Here is a 7,571-nt window from a genome sequence, read left to right on the forward strand (position 1 = left end):
TTGCCTCTCTCCCGCTCCCTCCTCTCCCCGCGCTGCCTGCAGGCAGTGCCCTCAGCCCTGCTGGGCTTGGCAGAGGAGCTGCTCCTGGACACACCTGGCTCTTTGTAGCGCTGCCCCTGGCCACCAGCTCCCTCCCTGCCAGGAGCCCAGCCCAGCTCAGCAGCAGAGGAGCAGCCCAGGCCAGCGCTTTCTCTGCCTCCTCTGGGCTCCCTTGAGGTGTCCCTGGGTCTCCAGGAGGATGTTCCCTCCCTCAGCTGGGAGAGACACTTCTTTCCTGCAATGTTACTGCATTACTTAGGCAGGAGAATCACTGGGGAGGGAGAGGAGGGGGGGTTGTGCCACCAGGAAGGTGACAGAATGATCTCATTTCCTCAAGCTGTCAGAACAGAAAGAGAAAGGGATGTAAGGAAAAGGGATGCAAGTGCCATGTGGTCCCTGCCAGCAATGGTGGGGCTGGGGAGGTGAGGAGCAAGGATGTCCATGCCATGCCGGGTCAGACCTCAAGGGGTAGCTTTCCATGCTGCCCAGACCCCCTGAGGTGACATTTCATCAATGCCCACTGTAGAAACTTCTGTCATCTTTTCTCTGAGCTGAAAATGAATGAAATATAAACTTCAAACATAACCTATTTTCTTTTCGGTGCACTTTGAAATCTTCCTCTTTAAGCACACTGGGAAATGACTCCAGGGAGATGTCAGAGGCTTGAATAACTGAAGAAAACAAAAGGAAGAGAAAGAGCTTGTTAAGGCTTTCTGTATTTTAATGAGACCCAGGGTGAATTTGCTACTGAGTCCTGAACCTCAGCTGCTGAGAGGAGATTGAGGAGAGCTCTGAAGAAGTAAAAACACAACTCAGAGGAAGTTGAAGTATTAATTGGTCTCAGTGAGGATTGTTTCTAAGAAAGTGTCCCCAGGGACTTGTTAGTGCTGAGAATTGGAGGCCATGATTGCAGGAAGGCAAAGGCTCAGTGCAGGCAGCTGTGATGCTGAGAAAAGCCTGGGTTTGCTTGATGAAACAGAAAGGCCAAGCCCTGACCCCCAGGCCCTGGGCAGGCGGATCTGGCTTTGGCTACAACGACACTGGTGTCATGAACATTCTCACATTGCTGAATCAAATGGGGAAGAAATCTTCTTTGTAATTCCAAAAAGAGGGCTGTAGGGTTATGGGAGGAGCCAAGGCTCTCACACAGCTTGATGCGGTTTGGTGACAGAGGGGTCTGTTCAGAGAAGGGTCAGGTCCTAGAAGAGTCATCCAAGCATCTGTTCACTGAAGGCTCACAGAAGATTTATAGGAGGGTGTGATCATAGAAGTGTCAGTTCATAGCCATGTCGGGTCATAGAATGGTTGGGTCATAGAATATTGAAGTCATACAGGAGCTGGGTCACAGAAGAGTCATAGAGAAGTCAGGTCACAGAAAGTCCTAGAAGGATCAAAGAGTTGGGTTGGGTCATCGGCGGCTTGGTTCAGATAAGGCTCGGGTCTTAGAAGAGTCGGGTCATAGAGGAGTCTTAAAAGACGGGTTTAATAGAAGAGTCAGGTCCTCGAAATATTTGATTTGGAAGGTGCACAGAAGTCTTGGGTCACAGAAGGCTCATGGGTCGTACAAAATTCAAATTAAAGAAGTGTTGGGTCGTAGAAGAGATGTCTCATACAAGCATTGGGTCATAGAGGACTCATAGAGGAGTCAGGTCATAGGAGGGTCAGTTAATAGCAGGGTTGGTTCATAGAATGTTTGGGTCGCAGAAGAGTTGTGTCATAGAAGAGTCTGGTCATAGATGTGTCTGGTTGTAGAAGTCATGGGGCATGGGTGATCCATTGCATAGAAGAATCAGGTCATAGAAGAGTCATAGAAGACTTGGACCATAGAATGTGTGTCATAGAAGAGCCAGAGAATAGCTGAGTGGTAGAAGGTGTTGGGTAATAGAAGGGTGATAGAATATTGGGGTTGTGGAAGAGTTGAGTCATAGAAATGTGAGGGTTTAGTTGGGCCATGCAGGAATCATAGAGGAATCAAATCATAGAAGTCTCAGTTGATATAAGGGTTGTGTCTTAGAGAAGTCGAGTCACGGAAGTGTGGGGTTATAGAAAAGTCCTGGAGTCATCAGGTCATAGAAAGTTATAGAAGGCTCAGAGAAGAGTTGGGTTACAGAAGGCAGATCACAGAGCATCCTGGTCATACAGGAGTCACAGAAGAACGGGGTGACTGAAGACTCAGGTCATGGAAAAGTTCAGTCACAGAAGGTATATAGACGTTTTGGGTCATAGAAGAGTTGGATCACAGAAGAATTGAGTCATAGAAGTATTGTTTAAAGACTCTGCTCATAAAAGTTTTGTAGAAGATTCGGGTCGTACAAGGCTCACAGAAGTCAAGACGTATAAGACTCAGGTCCTGATAGCTCTGGAAGGGTCATATAAGCATCAAATCGTACAAGAATTGGGTCATAGGTCGGATCATAGAAGTGGTAGCTCATTTAAGAGTCAGGTCACGGAGGAGTCACAGATAAGCCAGGTCATACAAGGACCAGGTCATTGAAGAGCTGAGTCATGGAAGAGCTGAGTCGTGGACGTGGTGGGTGATAGAAGGATATTGAGACTCAATCTCAGCAAGGAAAGTCCAGTCTCCTTCTCTTTCAGACATCCAGAAATGGGATTTGAGGGCCAAGGCCTGGGGCACAGCCTTTAGTTCCCCTCCTCCTCCACTGGCCATTTCAGAAAAGAACATGCAAAATGGGAGTAGTGTCAGTGGTCAGGGAGATTCCTTAGTCTCCATGACCTTTGGAAGATGATGGAGAGAGGCCTCATTGGGACATCGTCCTCCTCACTCAGCTCCCTGGGATGCTGCCCCTCCTGTTCCACAGACTGGGAAGGATCCTGTTTGCTCAAGTGATCCCTGAGTTGATCCCACCCACCACTGGCTGATCTCCTCCAGAGTCCTGCCCTGAGTCACAGAGGACTGGCAGACCCTGATGGGGAAGACAGGGACAGAGAGGACACAGGGAATCTCAAGTCTCTCTACACCTCCTCTTCCTAAACCCAGCAGTGGCCACAGTGTCTTTTTTTCTTCTTTTTTAACTGTTCCAGAAGCAGCAAACACTCATCATGGGGCCCATGAATGGCTCTTCAAGTTGATACTGAGTTTGTCTGGACCCTTGCTCATCCTGGAGGATGCTGTCCTTGAAGATCATCTGTCTTGATGTCTGTGACCATGTCCCAGCTCCGTCTCCCACAGGAACAGCTCCAGCTCCTCCTGCCTGTGCCCCTGGCTGAGGCCATTGCTGCCCATTGGGGCTGAAGCCCTGCAGCTGGACAAGGAAAGAAGAGAGCTGAATGTGTTTCCAGCCCCAGGTCTAAAGACCCAGGATGAAATGCCTGAATTCACTCAATGGAACAGATCCTCCCGCTTGGAGATATGAGAATATTCCCTGTCACCGCCCTAGGGTTCTTTGTAAGGATGGGACCAAGCTAAGTGATTCTCACACCCAGCTAGTTTTCTAAGAGGAGCAGTGACACTGCATTTAATCACAGAAGAATTCAGGTTTGAAGAGAGCTCTGAGCATCCTCTTGTCTCACTGCCCTGCTCAGGGCAGGCTGAACCTGATGAAGGTAGTCAAGGCCTCCACCCAGCTTTGCATCATCCACAAAGCAGCCGAAAGTGTGCTCCTTCACATCAGACAGGGTGGTAATAAAGACATTTGACAATGCTGACTCAAGCACTGGTCACTGGGGGAGGCCACAAGTCACTGGCTGCATGGAGGACTTTGTACCAGTGATGACATTTGGGCTTGATTGTTCAGGCCACTTCCCAGCCAGGGTCGCTTCTTCAGCCCAGACAGCCCCACTCTGGCTCTGAGGACACCACAGCAGACCATGTCTAAGGCCCTGCATGATTACATGTACAAAACATGCCATTCTTTCCCTGCCCATTTGGGTTTAGAAACAACTTTCTTGTCCTTCAAGGGCCTGGAAAGGGTTGCAGGTTGTGTGCCATCCCCTTCCTAGCGTCGGGAGTGTCCTGACCTGCCTGGAAGTCTTCCCATTGTCATTCCTACTTTTTCTGGAGACGGATGTGACATCTGCCTTTTCCAAGGAACCCAGAGCATCTCCAATTGCTCTGGTGTCCTTGAAGGCACAATCCAGGATCATGGACCAAGGTGACGCAGCAGACAGGAACATTTGCCCTGGGCCTGTCCAAGGCAGCTGAGATGGATCTCCCTGGGCCAGTGGGGTTTGTTCCTGGAGCCACACACAGAAATCCCAGGGTTCTGTCAGGAGTCCACGTCTGAGCTGGACTCGTGCACCCCTAATGCACCCAGGGATCTTCACTGACAAGGGCTTTCCCTTTCACACACAGAGGCACTTCAGGAGTCACAGTGTCTCTCTGGCTCCTGGTTGTCACTCCCAGAGGACGGGAGGCACCTCAGCCCTGCAGTGTGTCACCCCGATCTGCAATTCTCTGAGATGAACCAAACCGTGGGGAATGGGCACAGGGAGCTCAGTTCAGGGAAGCAGATCCCAGCACCACATCCAGGTGATTCCCATGGGATTTTACTCTCAAAGGGAAGTGACCTCGAGGAACTATGATTCCTAAAGGCCCTCCTGGAACCCAAGGAGCACTTGGTCTCAAGTCTGGTCTCACTAGGGTTCATCTCACCTCCCGCAAGCTGGGGTGAGAGACCAGTGCTGGCAATGATGGTTGTGAGGGGCGACTCCAGGACGATTGCCCTGAGGCAGATTCCGCAGGGTGTCGAACGCACACGGGCACAGACCAGACCCTGCCCGGCTGCTCCTTCAGGTCTCTCACGGGAAGCCTGGTTGTAGTAGCCCGTCCCAACCCTGCACGGCCACACTGTTTATCTGCACACTGGGGCTTCCCTCTGGGGGCAATTCCTTGGAAATGGTCCTAAGAGAATCCTTGGGAAAAAGGCCTAAGCCTTCAGGCGCTGCCCTAGGAGATCCCCTCTCTTCATGGAAAGGCTGTTGTGTCCCACCAGTGCCCACTGCCTGTCCCTGCCTGCGGGCACAGCACTGCCACGCAGCACGGCTGTGACCAAGCTCAGAGCCCTCAGGCCTGACAGCAAGGCAAGGGGTGAGGAGGAGAGCGTGGGAGTGGAGAGAGAACAGCTCTGGGAGACCAAGCACTGGTGCCTGGCAGTGCTGCTGTGCCGGGACTCTTCTCCCCTCCACCCATGCCCACAGGAACTCTCGCTGCAGCTCCAAAACGTCCTTGGAAGAAACATATCTGGAAATCCCTTTATTTTTGCATTGAATATCCCTTTATTTTCTTGAAACGCACAAAGAGCACAGCTCCTCATTTCCACAGCCTATCAGCAAGAAAAGAGAGAAAGACAGTGAATTAAAAGCAGGATGACAAGTTTCTTGCAATTGAAAAACCAGCAACACCAACAAGAAATACAGAAGCCAGTCTGGGCCTCCCATGGGTTGCATTATAACTGCTATGCAGAAGGTGATGAGAATTTCATTGCCTGACAGAACCATCCAGATATCAGTTTCCACACTGCATCCTTGAGCTGCTGGTTCCTCAAGCTGTAGGTTAGGGGGTTCAATGCTGGAGGCACCACTGAGTATAGAACTGCCACCAAGAGGTCCAGAGATGGGGAGGAGATGGAGGGAGGCTTCAAGTAGGACAAAACACTTGTACTGAAAAACAGGGAGACCACGGCCAGGTGAGGGAGGCAGGTGGAAAACGCTTTGTTCCTTCCTTTCTCAGAGGGGATCCTCAGCACAGCTCTGAATATCTGCATATAGGACACCACAATGAAAACAAAACAGCCCAGTCCTAGTGAGATACTGGCCAAAAGAAGCCCAACCTCCCTTAGGCAGAAATCTGATAAGGAGATCTTGAGGATCTGGGGAACTTCACAGAAGAACTGGTCCACATGGTTGCCCTGGCAGAGGGGCAGGGAAAATGTATTGGCCATTCATAGGATCCCTGCAGTAGAGCCGTGAGAAACCCAGCGCCCCAGGCAGCTGCTGCCATGTGGACACAAGCTCTGCTGCCCAGGAGGGTCCCGTAGTGCAGGGGGTTGCAGATGGCAATGTAGCGGTCGTAGGACATGATGGTGAGGAGAGATAACTCCGAACCAAACAAGAAGAATAGAAAGATAACGTGGGAAGCACATCCCGCAAAAGTCCAGGACAGCTGGGAACAAGACCAGGAGCAGTTCCACAGGACAAAGCTGAAACCTGGCAGTGTCCCCTGTCCCCACCGTCCCCATGAGCCCCTGCTGCAGAGCAGAGCTGACTCCTCGCAGCCAGTGGGCAGAGTCTCTGCTCCTCCCAGCACATTCAGCCGGCTCAGAGCAGGGCTCCAGGCATGGAGCTGGAGGAAGGGCTGCAAGAAAAGGCACAGGGTGTGTGCACCAGGGGAGGGGAATGAGAAATGGCTTTGATTTTGTACAGAGGAGTCTCCCCTAACTTGTCTCTGTCCTTGGGAGAGGAGGCAGGGCGCTTGCTCAGGGGAAGGGGCTGTGCTGGAGAGGATCACATAAAGCTGTCTGAATTCTCCCTCCCACAGCATCTCTGTTTTAAGTTTCCTCTCAATCCCTGATCCCATTCCTGCTGCTTGGGAATTTTCCTCCCTGAAGTATTTCCCTGTCCCGCGTCTTTTCCCTGCTCCTGGACCCCATCCCAGCCTCTGCACTCTCACCTACACAAACCTGCCTGTTTGCAGGGCGCTGCCTGGGTGCATGTCCCTGTTTGGAGGTTCCGAAGGTCACAACAACCTGATAGGTCCAGCAGAGGTGATGCCCACGGGTGCAGAAATTCATGAAGGCACTTTATGAGGCTCCTGACGGACCTAGCGACTACTCACAGTTGCCGTTCAGGAGTCTTAATGACTGGTAAAAATTCAATGCTCCATTTCTACCTATGCTTTGCTCTCTCCCTCCCTACTCCCTTGGAAAAGGAAACAGAAAGCATGGATTCAGGAAAATGCCTTACTATTATAGTAAACCCTATCTTGATCTCCTTTATATGTTGCGTTGGAAATATTCTAGGGGTGATCCAGAGCTGTGAGCAGCCCTGACCCATGCAGCACCCTCTCTATCACTAGCAGAAGGACCCTGCCTTGCTGGAAGCTGTTCCTTCACCCCACAGCTTCTCCCCACTGCACCCTGGTGAACTCCCTGGGGCTAGCTGAGCGCTGACCCTAGCAGGCAGTCTCTGCCCCAACACCCAATCTTCTGGGGCACAGAGACCCTGTTTGGAAGCACAACCCCGGGCTCCCAGAGGTGCAGATCCACATATACACCACCATATCCAGCAGGCAGCTGTCCTGCTCTGTCCCTCTGGTGGTTCATTGCAAAGTCCCTGAATCACAGAATCATAGAATAACCAGGTTGGAAGAGACCCACCGGATCATCGAGTCCAACCATTCCCATCAATCACTAACCCATGTCCCTCAGCACCACGTCCACCCGTCCCTTAAACCCCTCCAGGGAAGGTGACTCAACCCCCTCCCTGGGCAGCCTCTGCCAGTGCCCAATGACCCTTTTCTGTGAAGAGTTTTTCCTGATGTCCAGCCTGAACCTCCCCTGGTGGAGCTTGAGGCC

The sequence above is a fragment of the Phaenicophaeus curvirostris genome, unplaced genomic scaffold (genome assembly GCF_032191515.1).
Source record: "Phaenicophaeus curvirostris isolate KB17595 unplaced genomic scaffold, BPBGC_Pcur_1.0 scaffold_55, whole genome shotgun sequence".
Taxonomy (NCBI): domain Eukaryota; kingdom Metazoa; phylum Chordata; class Aves; order Cuculiformes; family Cuculidae; genus Phaenicophaeus; species Phaenicophaeus curvirostris.